The sequence below is a fragment of the Mus musculus genome, chromosome 13 (assembly GCF_000001635.26).
Source record: "Mus musculus strain C57BL/6J chromosome 13, GRCm38.p6 C57BL/6J".
In the NCBI taxonomy this organism is placed as follows: Eukaryota; Metazoa; Chordata; class Mammalia; order Rodentia; family Muridae; genus Mus; species Mus musculus.
Genome location: NC_000079.6, coordinates 17,191,228 through 17,215,927, shown reverse-complemented (window position 1 = coordinate 17,215,927; position 24,700 = coordinate 17,191,228). Strand labels below are relative to the sequence as shown.

The window sequence follows — 24,700 nt, the reverse complement described above, 5'->3', positions numbered from 1 at the left end:
TGCTGGCACTTTTCTGTTATTTCAAGGATTTGCTGGTTTTTCCAAGGTGGTTTTTCCTTGGTGCCAGGGCTGTGAATAGGAACATTATGATGATGTTTGGTATGTCTTGTTATTTGAATATTGTCCAATTTACACTTTTAATATGAACATTTTATCTCTGCTCTTCTTTCTCATGTCTTCCTTTCCAATTCTTGATTAATTACAGACACGAATGGCATCACTTATAAACATACTTGTAAATACAGCAGTGTGGCTTTGGGCACCTCAGAAATGAAAGTTCAAACCACTTGGAACTCTAACTGACATTCCTTTAAGTCTCTATGATCTAAATATTCTTTTCTGTGATGCCAAAAAGGTTCTGTGTGATCATCTAAAGTTTGAAATTCTTTCTCAAATCAAAGACACTGCCAAACTCAGAAGCAACTGTGTGAAGAAAATGTGTGGAAACACCACTCATTACAGGTTGGTTTATAAAAAGAGCTGCAGATTGATAGGTCTTTGAAAAATGTTTGGTGACACAAAACTCTTTCAATCAGTTCCAAATCTGGCAACTCTCTTGTTGCATTAGATTTCCGTCCCCTCACTTTTCCTTCTAACAGAGACAGACACATCCCTTTTTTGTGTCCTGTTTCAGATGACTGATGGAAAAGTAAACAGCAAATATGAGCATGTGGGCATGGTTTGTTTCTTTTTGCATTGACTAGAAGGCAGTGTTGAAAAGGAGACGTTGCTGTCATTTCACAATGTAGGAAATTTAGAAAAGGTGTTAGAGCTGTTTTAAATAACTTCTATTTTTAGGTTATGCCATTCATGAGGGTATGTAGCCTTTCCTTTATAGAAGGAATTTGTTTAAAGTATATCTGAGATCTTCTGGTGACAAATAAACAGTGTGTTCAAAAGAAAGCCTTGTAATTTTTTCATTAGATGATTCATGCTTAAAAATGTCAAATGATCAGAAGCGAAAGGGCCAGTGATCGGGTCATTAGAAACATATGGTTCTGCGGATCATGGAGCTGCCAACTCTAAATATGGAATCTCGGCCCCTTCCTTTGTCCTTAAAAGATGTCAGAGACTTGTATGCCTCATCTTTTTTAAATCCTAAACTCAGTGCTTCTTTTCTATGTGGCATAGTCCAATATAGTAGATAAGGGAAGGGTGATGGGAGCGCCCATCTTTTGGGTTAAAATTCTAATTCTATTACTTATTGACTGACTTGAGAAAGCTGCTTAGCCTTTCTGTGCTCCCATCTCCTAATTTGTGAAGTGAAGATGAGATTTTACCTTGAAAGACCAGTGAAGAAGACAATGCGTACAAGACTCTAGACATATACTGTTTGTTTGTTTGTTTGTTTTTCTTACTAAACTTCCTAGTTTGATTTATTGTTTCCCCTCAGGGCAAGAAGATTAAGACAGACTCATATTGCTATTTAAAATATTGCTGAGGAATTTTAATTCTTTAAATGGCTTAAATATTACAAGCATAGATTGTTATTTTATAATAATTGAATATTTGGTATTTTGGTAGATATTTAAGGAAATGACTGCATATTCCCCAAAATATTTTGTTTTAATGCTTTTCAACATTAAGAATTTAAAATTCTGTTTCAGACCCCAGTATATATTCATTATTTTTTAAATTGAAAATATTTTTATATAGTAATTATGGTCATGGTTTTCCCACCCTTTTCCCCACCCTCTTCTTCCCCACCCTCTTCCCCACCAGATCCTTCCACCTCCCTACCAGATCCTTGATTGTCTTTTTAAAAGATTTGTTTTGCCTGAATGCAGTCCACATATAAGACAGAAGAGGGCACCAGAAGCCTGGGAACTGGAATTATAATTCGTTATGTGGCACCATGTGGATGCTAGGACCTGAACCCCAATTCTCTACAAGCAGAGCAAGTGATCTTAAGCACAAACCCATATCTCCATACCCACATTTAGAATCCTTCAGTTAGTGAGAAAAACAATATGATCTACATTTTGTTCTATTTTTCTGAAGCAATGAAAAGGTCACAGCAGAATTATGTATTAATCACACAGAAACATCCCAAAAGGACTCACATGAAAGTTAACTGTAAGAAAATTAATTCTTCCAAACTGGGTTTGGTGTATGTTTGCAATAATATCTTATACACATTAAAATGATGTGTGTAAATTTTTTGTAATCTTGATTTCCTCTTTATTCTTCAATTCATTAAGACTGATGACTGCAAGCCAGTTTGACACACACACACACACACACACACACACGATAGTCTTGAAGTATCTACTGTATGGGAGGAAAATTCTCTTTAAGATAGAGAAGAACAAAGTTAGTGTATGCTGTGATTTTCTTATCATACAGAATTTTGTGTGAGAGGGCAAGAAGCATAAGCAGACTGGAGCACCCTGTCCACTGCCCCATTCTGAGAGGACCTGAAGCAAGACCTAAGTCCTGGAGGATGCATAACACAACGTTCTATAGCCATTGTCCTGGATACTAGCCTGATACCAATCCAGAGAAATCAGTGAGATGTGAGAGGGGAATTTCCAATGGACTCAACAGTTTCAAGACATCTAAGCAGAAGCCACAGGGATCGCCAAGGGTGGAGGAGCCATCTGCTCATTGCCAATTACCTAACAGCACCCTGATCTGAAGAACAGGATAATACTCTTTTATACATTGGGAGGTGAAGGGATTTGTTTGCTTATTATACCACTAGTGAAAAGTCTCCTAAGGGACATGCCATGAGCTAAAAGGTGAATGAATGGCAGAATGCAGAGTTTGCCCTCTCTGCTGAAAGTGTAAGTGAACATAATCATTCTGTGCCCCCAATACAGGTTAGGCTGTTTTCTGAGGGTAGAAAATGGCAGAGGAAGCTGCATGATCAACTCCAGGGGTGGATTGGACCAGAGTCCATTGTGGGCCAGCCCAGCCCAGTGCCTGAAGAATTATTTTCACCTTCTTGTTCTCCTGAATCCAGTTTCAGTGCTTTCAGTTTGCACCCCTTTGTTACTCACATAATCATTTGTCTGTAGCCTTTCCTGCCAAGTACTTCCCAAACTATGACTCTCAGTGATACATTTGTTTATGGAAGGCCTGTGATTCACCCTTAAGGACTTTTGTTTCTTGTTTTACTGCTATTTTTTCTTCCCTTTGAATGCTTTCAGTTGCAACTTATAACAAGTTGGGGGTTGTTTGTTCTATAATTTTTAGCTACAGCAAATGCCTACTTAGGACTGATTTTCCTTCATGCCTTTACAGTTATTTTAAACACAACATTCCCTCTGGCCATGACAGTACAGTTATAAAGAATCAAGGTAGCCAAAAGTAGGATATGCATTTAACCTTTCAAATACCACTACTAAGTGGTTAAATCCAGTGACCATGAAGGAAGTTGAGAGAAGTATGCTTTCTGTCTAGACTGTGGCATACTGAAGTCAACTTGCCTGCTTTATTAGATTTGTAATCTGAAAGTCCTTGATGCTAACTTAATACAAACAAAATAAAATATTGTTATGAGTGTGTGCTTACCATATGTTGGATTTATCCAATGTTGTTTTGCATTTTCTTTTATAAAATGTGTCTCAGGATCACTAGCAGTTATTGTTCATAGGTTTAAAACACAAATCAATTGAAATCATGGTAAGTATTATATCCACTACCACTAAGGACTTGTATTTCAGATTCAACTAGTCTGTTTGAATCCCTACCTCATAGAGTGTGATTATCTATGCCATGCATTTAATTAGTCACTCAGGTTTTCCCCTCTTAGGGTAGACATGTGCAAAGGACACATGAGGTGGGAGCAAGATGGAAGCCTAGAGTGTAGAACTGTGGGGAGAGTTGTGCTCACAAGCAAATATTCTGATGCAGATTTATATAGGTGGATTCAACTTGGAGATGGTCAGGAGAAGAACTGACTGAGTAGTGAGGTTTTAATGCTGCCTTCCAAATAGACAGAGAGAGGGATAATTCAAAGCAAAGGGAAGAATGAAAGTGGCAACATGAGAGAATCTCCAGGAGTCTGGTGTGAGTGAAACAGATGTGAGTTGGAAAAGCAAACATTATATGAAAGTGGAAAGATGGGTTGAGTTACCTTACAAGAGCTGTGGGAAGGTAAGGTGATGCATGTTTACAAATAAACACCTTGCTGAAAGAGCTTGCCATAGCAACCCAGAAGAAGTGGAATGCTCATCTTGACATAAAATTCAATGTCTGCCTCATTCCCACAAACAGAAGACTTAGTGAGTTTTGAGGGCTTTTTAATTTGTATTGATATAAGGGTGAGAAATTATATTTATTTAGTGGTAAGGGCTTTGGGGGATTAAGCTACTAAAATTTTATTAGGAGAATTAATGATCATTCTTGTCCTTAAAGTAGATGAAAAGCCTTTGCCCACCACACAGTAACATGTTTGTAGGTGGAGCTGAAGATAACACATTTCTGTCATATATGTAGAAAATTGTAGTTCAACCTTTCTGACCTGTCTAGATATCTAGGAGATGAGATAAAATAACCAAAGGAGCAGGCCTAAGGAGTGGGGTAGACCAGAGGAAGCCATTTCAAATAGGCTGTCAAAAGCGTGTCACATTTCACCTTCTACAACATCTATCTAACATGAACGAATACTTTCACATCTTACAGTGACATACGACTACAGAGTAAGGAAATTTAGTTTAGAAAATTTCAGAGCAAACAAGTGTTATGCCATTGATTATGTTTCCCTGTGGGACACCAAGAGAAGACCATCACTCAAGGAAGATTGTTAGTCTGGAGTCCATTCTCTTTAGAGGGGGTTGAATGTTAACATTTACTTAGCTGAAATTTAAGTAAGACATTTTTTCTTTTTTTTTTTAAATTTTTTATTAGGTATTTTACTCATTTACATTTCCAATGCTATCCCAAAAGTCCCCCATACCCTCCCCCCCACTTCCCTACTCACCCATTCTCATTTTTTTGGCCCTGGCGTTCCCCTGTACTGGGGCATATAAAGTTTGTGTGTCCGATGGGCCTCTCTTTCCAGTGATGGCCGACTAGGCCATCTTTTGATACATATGCAGCTAGAGACAAGAGCTCTGGGGTACTGGTTACTTCATATTGTTGTTCCACCTATAGGGTTGCAGTTCCCTTTAGCTCCTTGGGTACTTTCTCTAGTTCCTCCATTGGGGGCCCTGTGATCCATCCAAGAGCTGACTGTGAGCATCCACTTCTGTGTTTGCTAGGCCCCGGCATAGTCTCACAAGAGACAGCTCTATCTGGGTTCTTATAGCAAGATCTTGCTAGTGTATGCAATGTTGTCAGCATTTGGAAGCTGATTATGGGATGGATCCATGGATATGGCAATCACTATATGTTCCATCCTTTCATCACAGCTCCAAATTTTGTCTCTGTAACTCCTTCCATGGGTGTTTTGTCCCAATTCTAAGAAGGGGCAAAGTGTCCACACTTTGGTCTTCATTCTTCTTGAGTTTCATGCGTTTAGCAAATTGTATCTTATATCTTGGGTATCCTAAGTTTCTGGGCTAATATCCACTTATGAGTGAGTACATATTGTGTGAGTTCCTTTGTGATTGGGTTACCTCACTCAGGATGATGCCCTCCAGGTCCATCCATTTGCCTAGGAATTTCATAAATTCATTCTTTTTAATAGCTGAGTAGTACTCCATTGTATAAATGTACCACATTTTCTGTATCCATTCCTCTGTGGAGGGGCATCTGGGTTCTTTCCAGCTTCTGGCTATTATAAATAAGGCTGCTATGAACACAGTGGAGCATGTGTCCTTCTTACCCGTTGGGACATCATCTGGATATATGCCCAGGAGAGGTATTGCGGGATCCTCCGGTAGTATTATGTCCAATTTGCTGAGGAACTGCCAGACTGATTTCCAGAGTGGTTGTACAAGCTTGCAATCCCACCAACAATGGAGGAATGTTCCTCTTTCTCCACATCCTCGCCAGCATCTGCTGTCACCTGAATTTTTGATCTTAGCCATTCTGACTGGTGTGAGGTGGAATCTTAGGGTTGTTTTGGTTTGCATTTCCCTGATGATTAAGGATGTTGAACATTTTTTCAGGTGCTTCTCTGCCATTCAGTATTCCTCAGGTGAGAATTCTCTGTTCAGCTCTGAGCCCCATTTTTAATGGGGTTATTTGATTTTTCTGGAGTCCACCTTCTTGAGTTCTTTATATATATATTGTATATTAGTCCCCTATCAGATTTGGGAAAGGTAAAGATCCTTTCCCAATCTGCTGGTGGCCTTTTTGTCTTATTGACAGTGTCTTTTGCCTTGTAGAAGCTTTGCAACTTTATGAGGTCCCATTTATCAATTCTCAATCTTACAGCACAAGCCATTACTGTTCTATTCAGGAATTTTTCCCTATACCCGTATCTTCAAGGCTTTTCTCTACTTTCTCCTCTATACTTTTCAGTGTCTCTGGTTTTATGTAGATTTCCTAAATCCACTTAGATTTGACCTTGGTACAAGGAGACAGAAATGGATCAATTCGCATTCTTCTACATGATAAACGCCAATTGTGCCAGCACCATTTGTTGAAAATGCTGTCTTTTTTCCACTGGATGGTTTTAGCTCCCTTGTCAAAGATCAAGTGACCATAGGTGTGTGGGTTCATTTCTGGGTCTTCAATTCTGTTCCATTGGTCTACTTGTCTGTCACTATAACGGTACCATGCAGTTTTTATCACAATTGCTCTGTAGTACAGCTTTACGTCAGCAATGGTGATTCCACCAGAGGTTCTTTTATCCTTGAGAAGAGTTTTTGCTATCCTAGGTTTTTTGTTATTCCAGATGAATCTGCTGATTGCCCTTTCTAATTGGTTGAAGAATTGAGTTGGAATTTTGATGGGGATTGCATTGAATCTGTAGATTGCTTTTGGCAAGATAGCCATTTTTACTATATTGATCCTGCTAATCCATGAGCATGGGAGATCTTTCCATCTTCTGAGATCTTCCTTAATTTCTTTCTTCAGAAACTTGAAGTTCTTATCATACAGATCTTTCACTTCCTTAGTTTGAGTCATGCCAAGATATTTTATATTATTTGTGACTATTGAGAAGGGTGTTGTTTCCCTAATTTCTTTCTCAGCCTGTTTATCCTTTGTGTACAGAAAGGCCATTGGCTTGTTTGAGTTAATTTTATATCCAGCTACTTCATTGAAGCTTAGGAGTTCTCTGGTGGAATTTTTAGGGTCACTTATATATACTATCATATCATCTGCAAAAAGTGATATTTTGACTTCTTCCTTTCCAATTTGTATCCCCTTGATCTCCTTTTGTTGTCTAATTGCTCTGGCTAGGACTTCAAGTACAATGTTGAATAGGTAGGGAGAGAGTAGACAGCCTTGTCTAGTCCATAATTTTAGTGGGATTTCTTCTAGCTTCTCACCATTTACTTTGATGTTGGCTACTGGTTTGCTGTAGATTGCTTTTATTATGTTTAGGTATGGGCCTTGAGTTCCTGATCTTTCCAAGACTTTTATCATGAATGGGTGTTGGATTTTGTCAAATGCTTTCTCGCATCTAATGAGATGATCATGTGGTTTTTGTCTTTGAGTTTGTTTATATACTGGATTACGTTGATGGATTTCTGTATATTGAACCATCCCTGCATCCCTGGGATGAAACACGTAAACTTTATATGCCCCAGTACAGGGGAACGCCAGGGCCAAAAAAAATGGGAATGGGTGAGTAGGGAAGTGGGCGGGAGGGTATGGGGGACTTTTGCAATAGCATTGGAAATGCAATTGAGGAAAATACGTAATAAAGAAAAGTATATTTAAAAAATATTTAGTGAAGATGGAAGATTGTTTTGATATGTTCTTGGATTCAGTTAGCGAGAACTTTATTGAGGATTTTTGCATCAATATTCAGAAGGGAAATTGATCTGAAGTACTCTATCTTTGTTGGGTCTTTTTGTGGTTTAGGTATCAGAGTAATTGTGGCTTCATAGAATGAGTTGGGTAGAGTACCTTCTGTTTCTATTTTGTGGAATAGTTTGTGAAGAAGTGGGATTAGATCTTCTTTGAAGGTCTGATAAAACTCTGTACTAAACCCATCTGGTCCTCGGCTTTTCTTTGTTTGGGAGACTATTAATGACTGTTTCTATTTCTTTGGGGGATATAGGACTGTTTAGATCATTAACCTGATCCTGATTTTACTTTGGTACCTGGTATCTGTCTAGAAACTTTTCCATTTCATCCAGGTTCTCCAGTTTTGTTGAGTATAGCCTTTTGTAGAAGGATCTGATGGTGTTTTGGATTTCTTCAGGATCTGTTGTTATATCTCCCTTTTCATTTTTGATTTTGTTAATTAGGATGCTTTCTCTGTGCCCTCTAGTGAGTCTGGCTAAGGGTTTATCTATCTTGTTGATTTTCTCAAAGAACCATCTCCTCATTTGGTTGATTCTTTGAATAGTTCTTCTTGTTTCCACTTTGTTGATTTCACCCCTGAGTTTGATTATTTCCTGCTGTCTACTCCTCTTGGGTGAATTTGCTTCCTTTTGTTCTAGAGCTTTTAGGTGTGTTGTCAAGCTGCTAATGTGTGCTCTCTCTAGTTTCTTTTTGGAGGCACACAGAGCTATGAGATTTCCTCTTAGAAATGCTTTTATTGTATCCCATAAGTTTGGGTATGTTGTGGCTCCATTTCCATTAAACTCCAAAAAGTCCTTAATTTCTTTCTTTATTCCTTCCTTGACCAAGGCATCATTGAGAAGAGTGTTGTTCGGTTTCCATGTGAATGTTGGATTTCTATTATTTATTTTGTTATTGAAGATCAGCCTTAGTCCATGGTGATCTGATAGGATACATGGGAAATTTTCAATATTTTTGTATATGTTGAGGCTTGTTTTGTGACCAATTATGTGGTCAATTTTGGAGAAGGTACCATGAGGTGCTGAGAAGAAGGTATATCCCTTTGTTTTAGGATAAAATGTTCTGTAGATATCTGTCAGATCCATTTGTTTCATCACTTCTGTTACTTTTACTGTGTCCCTGTTTAGTTTCTGTTTCCATGATCTGTCCATTGGTGAAAGTGGTGTGTTGAAGTCTCCCTCTATTATTGTGTGAGGTGCATTGTGTGCTTTGAGCTTTACTAAAGTTTCTTTAATGAATGTGGCTGCCCTTGTGTTTGGAGCATAGATATTCAGAATTGATAGTTCCTCTTGGAGGATTTTACCTTTGATGAGTATGAAGTGCCCCTCCTTGTCTTTTCGATGACTTTGGGTTGGAAGTCAATTTTATTAGATATTAGAATGGCTACTCCAGCTTGTTTCTTCATACCATTTGCCTGGAAAATTGTTTTCCAGCCTTTCTTTCTGAGGTAGTGTCTATCTTTTTCTCTGAGATGAGTTTCCTGTAAGCAGCAAAATGTTGGGTCTTGTTTGTGTAGCCAGTTTGTTAGTATATGTCTTTTTATTGGGGAGTTGAGTCCATTGATATTAAGGAAAAGTAATTGTTGCTTCCTGTTATTTTTGTTGTTAAAGTTGGCATTCTGTTCTTGTGGCTGTTCTTCTTTTATGTTTGTTGAGGGATTACCCTCTTGCTTTTTCTAGGGTGTGGTTTCTGTCCTTGTATTGGTTTTTTTCTGTTATTATCCTTTGAAGGGCTGGATTCGTGGAAAGATAATGTGTGAATTTGGTTTTGTCGTGGAATACTTTGGTTTCTCCATCTGTGGTAATTGAGAGTTTGGCTGGGTATTGTAGCCTGGGCTGGAATTTGTGTTCTCTTAGTGTCTGTATAACAGCTGTCCAGGATCTTCTGGCTTTCATAGTCTCTGGTGAAAAATCTGTTGTAATTCTGATAAAAATATGGAATGCTTCATGAATTTGTGTGTCATCCTTGGGCAGGCACCATGCTAATCTTCTCTGTACTGTTCCAATTTTAGTATATGTGCTGCTGAAGCGAGCACGACATTTTTTCTTAGTGGAAAGAACTGTAGAACTGTTTATATTATTGAAGGAGCCCAATAAATTAATAAAGATAAGAACATATTTGAAGTATGCAAATCTGAACTGCGCCCCACTGCTCTGTTTGTATATATCTTATTTTCTGATAGATTCGATTCTCCACAATTGATCCTAAAGAAGCAATGAGAATCATCAGAAGGCATTTCAGGTTAATATTTTACAAAAGAAGTTTCATTATTATTCACAAAGCCTTTTAAAAATGTAACATTTATTTCATCATATCACTAAAACAATTGTCCACATTGTGTTTTACAGTACAATATTAGAAACTACAAATCAATGTTTCATAGTTAATTTTAAATATTATATACTAATTATATTCAAATTAACTCAACACCATTTTATTATTATCTTACCTCATTTAGTAAAACAACTCTATAAAGCTGATACAACCATAAATCATTTTATTAAAATTTGTCATTTAAAAATATATAAGGGAACTATTTATATCATGAATAAAATACTATTTCCTGATATATTTATTGCCTCTAAAGTATAACTCTGATGTTTTTCATTATTGATTTCAAAATTTAAGTTTGTTTAGTAACCTAATTGATTGATTAAAGTATTTTTTAACATTTTATGTTTTTTTTAATTAGGTATTTTCCTCGTTTACATTTTCAATGCTATCCCAAAGGTCCCCCATACCCACCCCCCCCAATCCCCTACCCACCCACTCCCCCTTTTTGGCCCTGGCGTTCCCCTGTACTGGGGCATATAAAGTTTGCAAGTCCAATGTGCCTCTCTTTGCAGTGATGGCCGACTAGGCCATCTTTTGATACATATGCAGCTAAAGACAAGAGCTCCCGGGTACTGGTTAGTTCATATTGTTGTTCCACCTATAGGGTTGCAGTTCCCTTTAGCTCCTTGGGTACTTTCTCTAGCTCCTCCATTGGGGGCCGTGTGACCCATCCAATAGCTGACTGTGATCATCCACTTCTGTGTTTGCTAAGCCCCGGCATAGTCTCACAAGAGAGAGCTGTTTTAAGAAACTGTAGGAACATTTCCATATAGTAGAAACTCAATACCCTTAAAGAGATTTCTTTTTAGTCCAAACAGAATAGCAGGAGGCTAACTTTATACAGTTTAACTATATTACCCAGAAAGGAATTTTTATTTGAGGCAAGTAGATAAAATAATGTGTATGTGTTCATTTAATTAATCATTTTGAAATGTTTTTGTTATGCCTAGCATATGCAATTGAATTCATATACTCTATTTTTTGTTGAAATGCCAAGCATGGTTATCTATAAAACATTATTTCTTTATCCTTCCTCCTTTTGTGTCTGTATAACCTCACTGGAATCCATCAGTAGATGGCCAATTTAATATCATTACTGGTGAAAGCCAGATAATGTAGCATAGCTAGGGAGAGGCACTCCATAAATCTGTGATTTGAGAGACTACTAAGATTGGTAGAAATGATACCTTATTATTTTTACATCACTTGGCATGGATAATTTTGACATAATAATTACTACAATCAAGGCAGTGAATACATCCACTTAGTATTAACATTTTTCTTTTTTTTTTTTTTTTTTTTTTTTGAGTTGATAATAAATTTTTTTTTATTTTTTTTTTTTCCATTTTTTATTAGGTATTTAGCTCATTTACATTTCCAATGCTATACCAAAAGTCCCCCTTACCCACCCACCCCCACTCCCCTACCCACCCACTCCCCCCCTTTGGCCCTGGCGTTCCCCTGTACCGGGGCACACAAAGTCTGCGTGTCCAATGGGCCTCTCTTTCCAGTGATGGCCGACTAGGCCATCTTTTGATACATATGCAGCTAGAATCAAGAGCTCAGGGGTACTGGTTAGTTCATAATGTTGTTCCACCTATAGGGTTGTTTTGATTTACATTTCTCTGATGATTAAGGATGCTGAACATTTTTTCAGGTGCTTCTCAGACATTCGGTATTCCTCAGATGAGAATTCTTTGTTTGACTTAGGAAATTAGTCTGAACAGGTGAGAGGGTGCGCCAGAGAACCTGACAGCTTCTGGAACAGGCAGAAGCACAGAGGCGCTGAGGCAGCACCCTTTGTGGGCCGGGGACAGCCAGCCACCATCCGGACCAGAGGACAGGTGCCCGCCCGGCTGGGGAGGCGGCCTAAGCCACAGCAGCAGCGGTCGCCATCTTGTTCCGGGACCCGCCGAACTTAGGAAATTAGTCTGAACAGGTGAGAGGGTGCGCCAGAGAACCTGACAGCTTCTGGAACAGGCGGAAGCACAGAGGCACTGAGGCAGCACCCTTTGTGGGCCGGGGACAGCCAGCCACCGTCTGGACCGGAGGACAGGTGCCCGCCCGGCTGGGGAGGCGGCCTAAGCCACAGCAGCAGCGGTCGCCATCTTGGTCCGGGACCCGCCGAACTTAGGAAATTAGTCTGAACAGGTGAAAGGGTGCGCCAGAGAACCTGACAGCCTCTGGAACAGGCAGAAGCACAGAGGGGCTGAGGCAGCACCCTGTGTGGGCCGGGGACAGCCGGCCACCTTCCGGACCGGAGGACAGGTGCCCGCCCGGCTGGGGAGGCGACCTAAGCCACAGCAGCAGCGGTCGCCATCTTGGTCCGGGACCCGCCGAACTTAGGAAATTAGTCTGAACAGGTGAGAGGGTGCGCCAGAGAACCTGACAGCTTCTGGAACAGGCAGAAGCACAGAGGCGCTGAGGCAGCACCCTTTGTGGGCCGGGGACAGCCGGCCACCGTCCGGACCGGAGGACAGGTGCCCGCCCGGCTGGGGAGGCGGCCTAAGCCACAGCAGCAGCGGTCGCCATCTTGGTCCCGGGACTCCAAGGAACTTAGGAATTTAGTCTGCTTAGGTGAGAGTCTGTACCACCTGGGAACTGCCAAAGCAACACAGTGTCTGAGAAAGGTCCTGTTTTGGGCCTTCTTCTTCGGCCAGGAGGAGGTCCAAATACAAGATATCTGCGCACCTTCCCTGTAAGAGAGCTTGCCAGCAGAGAGTGCTCTGAGCACTGAAACTCAGAGGAGAGAATCTGTCTCCCAGGTCTGCTGATAGACGGTAACAGAATCACCAGAAGAACAATCTCTAAACAGAGTCAACTATAACTACTAACTCCAGAGATTACCAGATGGCGAAAGGTAAACGGAGGAATCTTACTAACAGGAACCAAGACCACTCACCATCACCAGAACCCAGCACACCCACTTCGCCCAGTCCAGGGAACCCCAACACACCTGAGAACCTAGACCTAGATTTAAAAGCATATCTCATGATGATGGTAGAGGACATCAAGAAGGACTTTAATAAATCACTTAAAGAAATACAGGAGAACACTGCTAAAGAGTTACAAGTCCTTAAAGAAAAACAGGAAAACACAATCAAACAGGTAGAAGTCCTTACAGAAAAAGAGGAAAAAACATACAAACAGGTGATGGAAATGAACAAAACCATACTAGACCTAAAAAGGGAAGTAGACACAATAAAGAAAACTCAAAGCGAGGCAACACTAGAGATAGAAACCCTAGGAAAGAAATCTGGAACCATAGATTTGAGCATCAGCAACAGAATACAAGAGATGGAAGAGAGAATCTCAGGTGCAGAAGATTCCATAGAGAACATTGGCACAACAATCAAAGAAAATGGAAAATGCAAAAAGATCCTAACTCAAAATATCCAGGAAATCCAGGACACAATAAGAAGACCAAACGTACGGATAATAGGAGTGGATGAGAATGAAGATTTTCAACTCAAAGGTCCAGCAAACATCTTCAACAAAATTATTGAAGAAAACTTCCCAAATCTAAAGAATGAGATGCATATGAACATACAAGAAGCCTACAGAACTCCAAATAGACTGGACCAGAAAAGAAATTCCTCCCGACACATAATAATCAGAACATCAAATGCACTAAATAAAGATAGAATACTAAAAGCAGTAAGGGAAAAAGGTCAAGTAACATATAAAGGCAAGCCTATCAGAATTACACCAGATTTTTCACCAGAGACTATGAAAGCCAGAAGAGCCTGGACAGATGTTATACAGACACTAAGAGAACACAAACTGCAGCCCAGGCTACTATACCCAGCCAAACTCTCAATTATCATAGAGGGAGAAACCAAAGTATTCCACGACAAAACCAAATTCACGCATTATCTCTCCACGAATCCAGCCCTTCAAAGGATAATAACAGAAAAAAACCAATACAAGAACGGGAACAACGCCCTAGAAAAAACAAGAAGGTAATCCCTCAACAAACCTAAAAGAAGACAGCCACAAGAACAGAATGCCACCTTTAACAACTAAAATAACAGGAAGCAACAATTACTTTTCCTTAATATCTCTTAACATCAATGGTCTCAACTCGCCAATAAAAAGACATAGACTAACAAACTGGCTACACAAACAAGACCCAACATTTTGCTGCTTACAGGAAACTCATCTCAGAGAAAAAGATAGACACTACCTCAGAATGAAAGGCTGGAAAACAATTTTCCAAGCAAATGGTATGAAGAAACAAGCAGGAGTAGCCATCCTAATATCTGATAAGATTGACTTCCAACCCAAAGTCATCAAAAAAGACAAGGAGGGACACTTCATTCTCATCAAAGGTAAAATCCTCCAAGAGGAACTCTCAATTCTGAATATCTATGCTCCAAATACAAGAGCAGCCACATTCACTAAAGAAACTTTAGTAAAGCTCAAAGCACACTTTGCACCTCACACAATAATAGTGGGAGACTTCAACACACCACTTTCACCAATGGACAGATCATGGAAACAGAAACTAAACAGGGACACACTGAAACTAACAGAAGTGATGAAACAAATGGATCTGACAGATATCTACAGAACATTTTATCCTAAAACAAAAGGATATACCTTCTTCTCAGCACCTCATGGTACCTTCTCCAAAATTGACCACATAATAGGTCACAAATCAGGCCTCAACAGATTCAAAAATATTGAAATTGTCCCATGTATCCTATCAGATCACCATGCACTAAGGCTGATCTTCAATAACAAAATAAATAACAGAAAGCCAACATTCACATGGAAACTGAACAACACTCTTCTCAATGATACCTTGGTCAAGGAAGGAATAAAGAAAGAAATTAAAGACTTTTTAGAGTTTAATGAAAATGAAGCCACAACGTACCCAAACCTTTGGGACACAATGAAAGCATTTCTAAGAGGGAAACTCATAGCTATGAGTGCCTTCAAGAAAAAACGGGAGAGAGCACATACTAGCAGCTTGACAACACATCTAAAAGCTCTAGAAAAAAAGGAAGCAAATTCACCCAAGAGGAGTAGACGGCAGGAAATAATCAAACTCAGGGGTGAAATCAACCAAGTGGAAACAAGAAGAACTATTCAAAGAATTAACCAAACGAGGAGTTGGTTCTTTGAGAAAATCAACAAGATAGATAAACCCTTAGCTAGACTCACTAAAGGGCACAGGGACAAAATCCTAATTAACATTTTTCAATACTTGGATTTTTAAAAAATGTTTGAGAGCCTCTTCAAGAACACAAACATCAGGATTGTTACTAATTAATAATAATCCTTAGATAGGTGTTATGAAACAATATAAAGAATTTTAAATTGTACGTATTTAGTCGATATGATCTAAATACATTGTATTCACTTATGAGATTACTGAAGAATAAAATTTAAAAAAGAAAACCAAGACTTATGATTAGACTTTTTTGTAGTCAAAATATTCAATATCTTCTCTTGTTCTTCCTTTTTTTAAAGCCAGATATGGTAGTAGTTGTGTCATTGAAAGTTTTGTTAGGGCAGAGTGTTCTGTCCTGTAAGCTCTTGCTGAGTCTGAATCTATGTAATACAAAATCAGCATTATTGCTACGTAAGCATTGCATGCAGACCAGATATATTTGTATAATCTTATATATTGTCAAGGATACTAAACAATAGAATAAGAAAGCTCTAAGTCTGGGGCCTTTTTGTCAAATATTTCTAAGGAAAAGAAAAGGAAAGGAAAGGAAAGGAAAGGAAAGGAAAGGAAAGGAAAGGAAAGGAAAGGAAAGAAAAGAAAAGAAAAGAAAAGAAAAGAAAAGAAAAGAAAAGAAAAGGAAAGGAAAGGAAAGGAAAGGAAAGGAAAGGAAAAGAAAGGAAAGGAAAGGAAAGGAAAGGAAAGGAAAGAAAAGAAAAGGCTTGCTATGCAGAATGACAGTAAGAAGCAAGTATTGCCACCTCAGCCAAGATGTTTTCTGAATCAAGACTGAACAGAAAATATGTACAGATTCTGAGCTTCTCATCCATTTTTTAATCTCCTTACTCAAGAAGATAAATGAATAATAAGAAAGTCCTGGGCGATGAGAACATAGGTAGGAATACAAAGCCACATGTGGGGATGAGATGGGAATATGGAATTCACGCTGTGTACCAAGCACATCAGAAGTAACCCCAGCTTTTGCTGTGAGATGACTAGCAGCTAGTCCAAGAAAGGAGACATCACCATTATGAGGGAATTGACATAAGAGTTGTTCAAGTAGTAAGATACGTCATGGGAGCTGAAGGGGTACACTTTTTTTAGTCTATTTCTAGGTAAGGAGGGTGGTGGTGCCTCCTATTCTATTGACATGGTGTGAGAAAGCACCATTTGGCTATAGTACACCAAATAAAGTTATTTCTTAACAACAAGACAAAAAAAGGTAAGACTTTTACTAACATTAGTCGCAAGAAAATGCTTTTGGTATTTTAAATCATGGTAGAGTTGTTGTTTTCAACACTAACTAAATGTTGTTAGTAACCAAGACACAATTGAAATGTGAAAATGAATAGTTTATGCAATTTTGCGAAGTCATTCACGTGTATAGCAGTAAATTCTGACAGTGTTTCTGGAGTAGAAAAAATCTTTATTTACTTATCTGTTTATATTGGTCTGCCTCTTCAGGAGACATGCTCAAACTCACATGGCAAGGGAATGGTAATAAGTACAGTGCAAAGCTATAACTAGATATTTGAATGAGTATTTTTTCCACTAAGGCAAAAACAATTAAATTTTGGCAGAAAAATATTCTAATAATTTACCATACATAGCTAATATAAATATAAGCATAGATTTTGTTTCTTTTTGAATAATATATTCTGATATCTTGCTGCAATCTTGATCATGTGGAATAGAATAGAGAATAAGAGGCATGATAGAATAACTGGCAGCTACTGAATAGTATTGTTTTTATTGCACATAGATGTAATGTCTGTAAGAATCAGCCTTCATGTTCACTAATAAACAATCAGATCAATGAAATAGTAACACAGCGGTCATTTAGTCACTGTGTGATTTGGCAGCTTTGAGGACAGAAAGGGGAGCAAGTACTCAGCATGATACAATTGATTGTGAGACCATTGCCTAATTATACACAATGTAATTTCCGCTTTAGCTCCTGGGTAAATGTTTGTTCATTCCATTGGGCACATTAATATTGTCAAACAAAGTGGATATTTAACCATTTTTTTATCTCTATATAATAGCAGTTCTTTGAGAGTTACCAAGGTTAAGTAACTAGTTTGATTTCTAGAAGGTCCTAAAAGTGAGTAGCAAAGCAAATGCCCTTCTATGTGTGCCTGAGGGAGACTGGTGACATATATCAAGGGGAGATTCTCTACATCAAAATTTAGTACATTGGTGCCTCAAAAACTCTTTTTTTTTTTTTTTTTTTTTTTTTTTGGTATTTAGCTTTTTAATTTTTTTAAAAAAAATTTTGGTGGATTTTTTCTTTTTTTTTTCTTGGATATTTTATGTATTTACATTTCCAATGTTATCCCCTTTCCCATTTCCCCCTGTGGAACCTCCCTGTCCCATCCTCACTCCCCCTGCTTCTTTGAGGGTGCTCGCCTTCCCACCCACCAACTCCCACCTCACTGCCCTGGCATCCCCTACACTGGGGCATTAGTTTTTGTCAAGAGTACCAAGTTTCATATGATGTGTTTTGATCTTATGTCCCCTCACCCCCAAGCACCAACTCTTCCCATTATGTCATCCTCTAGGGCTTATGACCTGGGTAGCCATAGGTTCTTGATCCAATAAAGGTATAAAGTGGGTGGTTGTTCCCATAACACTCATGCTACATGTAGACAAGTCTTTCTAGACTACTCAGATATAGCTCACAGAACTTACCGCTGGGTATTATTGGTGGTTGCTCTTCTCTATCAGTAGCTTGCATAGCTCCTGCCAGTAATATTGAAGTTAGCTATTAAAGGATGAAGCTTCCAGCGCAGTACCTGCTTGATTTTATGATGTTGTTACTCAAGTATGTAGTGTAATCCTCAATAGTGTTTTACTGTCAAGTCACCATGGGTAATCTAGAGCAAAGGCAAGAATCTGTAATATTTGGGAGTCTGGAATCTCATTGTCAGGCAACTTCAAAACAAATCATTCATTCCTGGTATCAGGATTTTATCTGTTAGCTTCTAGTGCATTGGTTTTCAACCTTCCTAATGCTTTTAAACAGTTCCTTGTATTGTGATTATCCCAATCATAAAATTATTTTCACTGCTGCTGCATAGCTATAATTTTGCTATTGTTACAAATCATTATATAAATAGCTGATATCCAGGATATATGGTATGTGACTCCTATGAAAGGGCCATTTGACACCCAAAGGGGTCATGATGAATATGTTGAGAACTACTGCTTTAGTGTCTATTAGGAGTGGTGTTGCCATTTTATAGTGTAATACCATTTAAACTCTTTTTTTGTAAACGTGTGTGTGTGTGTGTGTGTGTGTTAGAGAGAGAGACAGAGAGAGAGAGATGAGAGATATTGAGAGAGATAACTTCTACAGTATTAGTATTAGTTCATGTGTGCTACAAAAGGTCTTTAGTATTATTAATCTCTCCCTGCATGTCCTCTGTACCCTAATGCCTACTATACTTCATGTAGTTTTCACTTCATGTAAACTATTACACTTCCCTTGTATCACATTATGCTAATGCAGTCTATCTCTTTGTGTCACCTTAGAAATTTTCTGAATGCTATTGGTATTCCAAAGTAAACACAATGTCTGAAGATTCAAAGCTAACATTCACAGTTGAGATGAAAAAAACCATGTGATATTTGTCTTTTTGGATCTGGGTTACCTCAGAATGTTTGCTTTAGTTCCATCCATTTACCTGCAAGTTTCATAATTTTATTATTGTTAATTTTTGAATAATATTACATTGTAAAAAGATACCATATTTTCATTATCAGTTTTCATTATCATTCATTATCAGGCCATTTCAATTTCCTGGATATTCTGATTAGAGCACTGATGAACATGACTGGGCAGGTATCTCTAGTGTAGGATGTAGAGTCCTTTGTGTATATGTCCATGAGTGGTATAGGTAGAAGATATGGAAGATCTATGGTTTGTTTATTTGTTTGTTTATTTACTTTTTGTGGGACTGTCACACTTATTTCCACTGTGTTTTCACCAGCTTGCATTTCTACGAGTGGTGGTTAGGTGTTCCCCTCTACCTACATCCATCCTAGCATTTTTCAACATTTATGTTTTGAGTATAATTGTGACTGTGGAAATGTGGCATCTCAGAGTAGTTTTAACTTGCACTTCTCTGTGTGTTTCTTGGCCATCTGTTTTTCATCTTTTGGGAACTCTGTTTAGTTTTATGTTCCAATGTTTAGTTTGGTTGTTCTTATAGTGTTTAATTTTTTGAATTCTTTATGTAGTCTAGATGCTATCCCTTTATCAGGTGTACAGCCAGTACAAAACTTGTTCTTTTCTGTAAGCTGCTCCTTCACTCAAATGATGATGTATTTTGCTGTACAGAAAACATTAATTTCATCATGTCCCGTGTGTTAATTGTTGGATAACCAGTGCAAGTGCCATTGGAATCCTGTTCAGAAAGTCTTCCCTTTGCCAATATAGTTACTACTTTTTTCTCTGTTAGATTCAGGGTCTTTCATCCATTGGCAGTTGAATTTTGTGCAGGGTCAAAGATGAAGATTGAGTTTCATTCTTCTGTGTGTAGCTACTGGTAGCATTTTTGTTGTTGTTGTTGTTGTTTGTTTGGTTTTTTGTTTTTGTTTTTTGTTTTTGTTTTTTTTTGTTTTTGTTTTTTGTTTTTGTTGTTAATGAGTGACATCTTAGTTACTTTTCTATGCTTGTAATACAGCACCAGACGAAGGCAATGTAGGGAAGGAAGTGTTTATTTTGGGTTTACAGTTTCAGAGGCATTAGAGTCCATCACTAGGGCAGGAAGTGTGGCAGTCAGGACCCAGGCATGGTGGCAGGAAAAGCTGGGAGCTCATCTTCAAAGGTAAAGAGGAAGCAAATAGAGATCAGTAGACATCCACATGCCCTTTGAAACCCCAGGGCCTGCTTCCAGTGATGCTCCTCCTTCAACACGAGCATGCCTTCTAAACCTACCCAAACAGTGTCGCCAACTTGGGAACAAGCATTCAGATGCCTGAGATGTTTGGTTCAAATGACAACAAGCAATTACTGACATTTTGAGTTCAGCTGGCAAGAAGAAGTCACATTAGCAAGGAAAGAATGAATTCAGCTTATTTCAGAACTCAAAGCATCCATTTTTCTTCTGTTACTGGCCATTTGTCATCCTTTCAACTTCCATTTGTTTTGGGGTCTACATTTTGTGTCTTTTTGTAAAAGTTTTATAGTAGTTGCTACAGTGAGCACAAAACTGAGCAAAAAATATAGCCCCTATGTTAAAGGAATTTATACTCTTGGTGAGAGTAAAGAGAAGCGATGTGTTTAATTAAAAAAATTCTTGAAGCTATATAAACTAAATGACTAAGAAATAGAGCCATGAAACCTAAATATACTGGCAAGCAGGCACGAATGAAAACAAGAATGAGAAGTCACTAAAGGGACACCAAGAAAAGTGTCAATTGTTCAATAGCTAGGTGTAGCCAAGTAGCAGCAGAGCTGTGATGACCCGTGGGCCGCCTGATCTGTTGCTGCTGTTCTATGGGAAGCTGTAGTGCTATGGAAGCGATGGAATCAGTAAATGGATTTGTTTCCATCAACTACGACTCTGCTCTTTGGAATAATTCCCAATAATATTTTCCGGAAGGTACTTAAGGATCATGTTTAAAACTATTCATTTCTTGTTGCTAGAAACTTACTATTCTAAGAGCAGGAAGAGGTAGGCACTGTGCAGAGAGAAATACTAGGCAATAATTAGAAGTATCTTCAACAACTTTGCAAACTGTTAAGATAGGAAGGAAAAAAAAAACCAAGAAGTGTAAAGAGCTCTGCCATGGGCTCCTGTTCATAAAATGGAGGTGTGGAAGTAATTCCTGTTTTGTAAGAGTCTGTTAGAAGCAGATGTATATTAAATAGAGAGGCATGTGCACGAGCGCGCGCGCGCGCACACACACACACACACACACACACAAACACACACACACAGTCTGAGAGCCAGTGATTATAATATGCTATCAAGCGGAGAGAGTGCTTGATTTAGCCTTTTCTACCAAAAAGAGCAAAGCACCTGACATCAATGGAGTTAAGGAGTCATAATGTGAAGAGTTCAGCAAACCCTTGGCAGACACTCCCAGTGGGCAAAGGCTGGTTCATTTTAAATGGACAAAAAGTTCCTCGTTGGTTGGAGCTGAGATGGAAGGAGGCAAATCGTAATGGCCAAAAGTTCCACAGCCCTGGCTTTCAGGCATTGCATGTTCACTTAGGAGCTGTCTAGTCCTTATAGGGTGGGTGTGGAAAATGTAAACATAACCACACTCTTAGCCATCCTCTGCAGTTCTGTTTTCTCTGCTTTCTCGCTTGGGGTTTGCAGGCACTGCTGCACACCAAGCAGAGAAGGATGGAGTAGAGCCCAGTTCCAGTTGGCTTCTTCCCTTGGGCTGCCCAGACCTCAATGTATACTGGCAAGAAAGGATGAAACAAATTCTATAGTGGGTGGGTTAACAGGATCCTCGCCTGGCTGCCAAGGGGAAGAGGGTTCTTATGAAGATTTCAGTGTTACAGCTCTTTTAGAAAACAGCTCTCTTAGACCATAGTCAACCAAACATCTTATGCATATACACATTATTTGTACTAAATCAAGGGCTATATATATGAAACTTGGACGGTGAAAATGTGTGGTTCTTAGGGTGAAATTTCATTGGCTGAGGCTTGACATCCTGTGGATGTTTCATTTGCATGGAAAGGTATTCCAAGAAGTTGAACCTATAATTTTGCCAAGGATTACATGACATTCCTCAGGTAGAAGACTGGGATCGGGCTCCCCAGACCAGGTGAAGACAAGGAAACCCCACTAAGAAAAGGGAGTTCTTCATTTTGCACAGAGCTCAGGATGGCTGTTCACATATGATAGACTACAACGTTAGCAGTGAAATGCAGCAATCGTACACTTTATTCATGAGGAAAACAAAGTAACCCCTCAGCCACAGATTATGCAGGTGCTAGATTCATGACTGATAGGCAGGTATATCTGACTCAGCCATGTCTGACTTTCTTCTTCCATAGACACTGGTGCTTTCCACAAGCAAGGGATGTTCTCCACTCCTGTCAGTGTTGTGTATGACAAACTAGTGGTCAAGTTAAATCAAAACTCAACCCTACCCTAGTTATGGCTTTATACTGATTAGCTTGATAAGCAAAAGTGTTTGAGGAGGCAGCTACAGGTATTATAAAGCCATTGCTATATTGTAAAGGCTTTTCTGGTCATGAATATTTCGTTGAAATGATGCAAATTCTTTGTCAGTATCAAGACAAATAAGAAAAAACATAAACAATATTTTATATTGTTACAGCCATATATTCTGAAATTCTTTCAAGTAACAAGTGAGTAAGAACAAAGAAATTAAAACTGGTCTTTAAATTGCAAACAGGGGCTAGCATGTTCTAAGAACCCCATTCATCATGCTAACAACACAAGCAAATGGCAAACTAAAAGGCAGTTGAGCATGAGGGGTAATGGCTACTCTATCCACAGGGTAGGATTCTCAATCTAAACACAGTGGAGCTGAATGTAGGACTTATCCCAGTCAAAGTCACAATAGAATGTAGTTCACGGGAAATGAATAACTAGGTGAATATTTAGACCAATCACTATGGCTAGTTTATGGTTTAGAGAGGGACTTTGTAACATGAGAAAAGAGTTAAACATAAAAGCCACCAGTGGAAAACAAAGCCAAGATGTTTAGAAGGGGCTTTTAGTGACAGACACAGATGGACTACAGTTCCAACATGTCTGTTTTTATTTATGCCTTCCTTCTTCTTGCATCTCTGTCCATTTCTCAAATTCTTCACTTGCTATTTACACATCAAAACATCTGGGATTGGGCTTCCAGCACCTGCTATAGGAAGTGAAGACCATACTGCTGAAAATAAGTTTTTAAATGAATAAAGTCTAAATGAACACTTCTTATTTAGTTCAAAATTAATGTATTTTAAAATCAGACTCTAAACAATTATACAGTTTGAGAAATAACAACAACAAAACCATTTTCCAAACCCGAAGGTCTTGATAATTTTTCTTTTTAAATGAAGGCTACAATTCAGAAACTGGAAGTAGACTCCTCATAGCTTAGAACTGGAAGACTAGGCAGTACATCTGTTTAACATCTTGCAGTTTGAAGAGCTCTGCCTTGAAAATCCTTCTGCACTAGTGACACACAGAATAAAAGGTTATGTTATGACTTTCAGATGGAAACCTGCAAAGGTTTATCTGCTGGCTTGCATCATTAGCTCTTGTAACTTTTGATTTTGTTAGGAAGTTTCCTTGTATGAAAAAATGTAATAAACATTTAAAGTTTCGTTCAAAAATACCGCAAAGCATTTTTACTTGGGAGAAAATGGACGAGCTGTGGAATGAATGGAATGTTTTAGTCACAATGCTTGACAGGAAGTATAATCATCTTAATGTGTTTTTATAGACTATATTTAAGTGTGCTTTATGCCTATATGCACTGGGTTGGGATCAAAAGAACAGGAAGTCTGTTGTGAGAATGTGTCTTTTAGCAATGACGGGGAAGCTACATCCATGATACTTCACCAATGAACCTGCCTGCCAGGACTTAAATAACGACAATAATAACAGCTATCTATTGTGAACTGGGGGAATCTCATGGGGACCTACTCCTAGGCAAAGAATTATAGGCAACTAAGGATTGTTGAGAGAAGAAGGATTCATCTTCTGCAGGGATAAGTCCCTAAGTGGTTATCCAATACCAATAATCAGTTCTGAAGTCATATACACACAAGCAACATCAAGTGGACTGATTGGGTTCTATACTTGTTTACTCATGCACATATACAATGATAACAAGGAAAAGGGGGTCATGACTTTGAAGGGGTGCAAAGAGAGTGTACTTGGAAGGAGCTGATGGGAGGAAATGGATGGCAGAAATGCACTATATTTTAATTTTTAAAACTACATTTGTAACTACAGGAAAACCGCTTTTATGTGGATGTTGTGAAGGTCAAAGTTTGCAGTAATACAGATGATGTTTCATGAAGGCTTGTATGTTACCTGACTGTGGGAAGGGTTAAAAAGGAAGGCAGTTTCTCTACACTATTGCTTTTCTTCTGTTTGGCTATGATGTGAATGTGGGGTTTTGTTGTTGTTGTTGTTGTTGTTGTTGTTTTTATTTTTGTATCTGTAGAAAGGGAAATGTTTCTTTTATTTTCAACCACCTAGAGGACTTGGCCCTAGCATCTTGTCTTTGTGCCCCTAGCATATTTTGAACACATCACAAAAATGCATTTGTAAACTCCTTAGAGAGCAAGTGGGTGTGTGAAAGATAGCACTCTTTTAG

General features: G+C 38.6%; 1 protein-coding gene and 1 non-coding gene across 3 annotated transcripts in view; one reads left to right on the top strand and one right to left on the bottom strand.

Annotated features, from left to right (window-relative positions):
* The window catches only part of Sugct (succinyl-CoA glutarate-CoA transferase), an 837,324-nt gene that overhangs the window by 478,868 nt on the left and 333,756 nt on the right, over positions 1–24,700 (top strand). The window lies entirely within an intron of this gene.
* On the bottom strand, positions 9,801–9,907 carry Gm25020. The gene has a single exon (XR_003950777.1). It is a non-coding gene; the product is annotated as a U6 spliceosomal RNA (small nuclear RNA).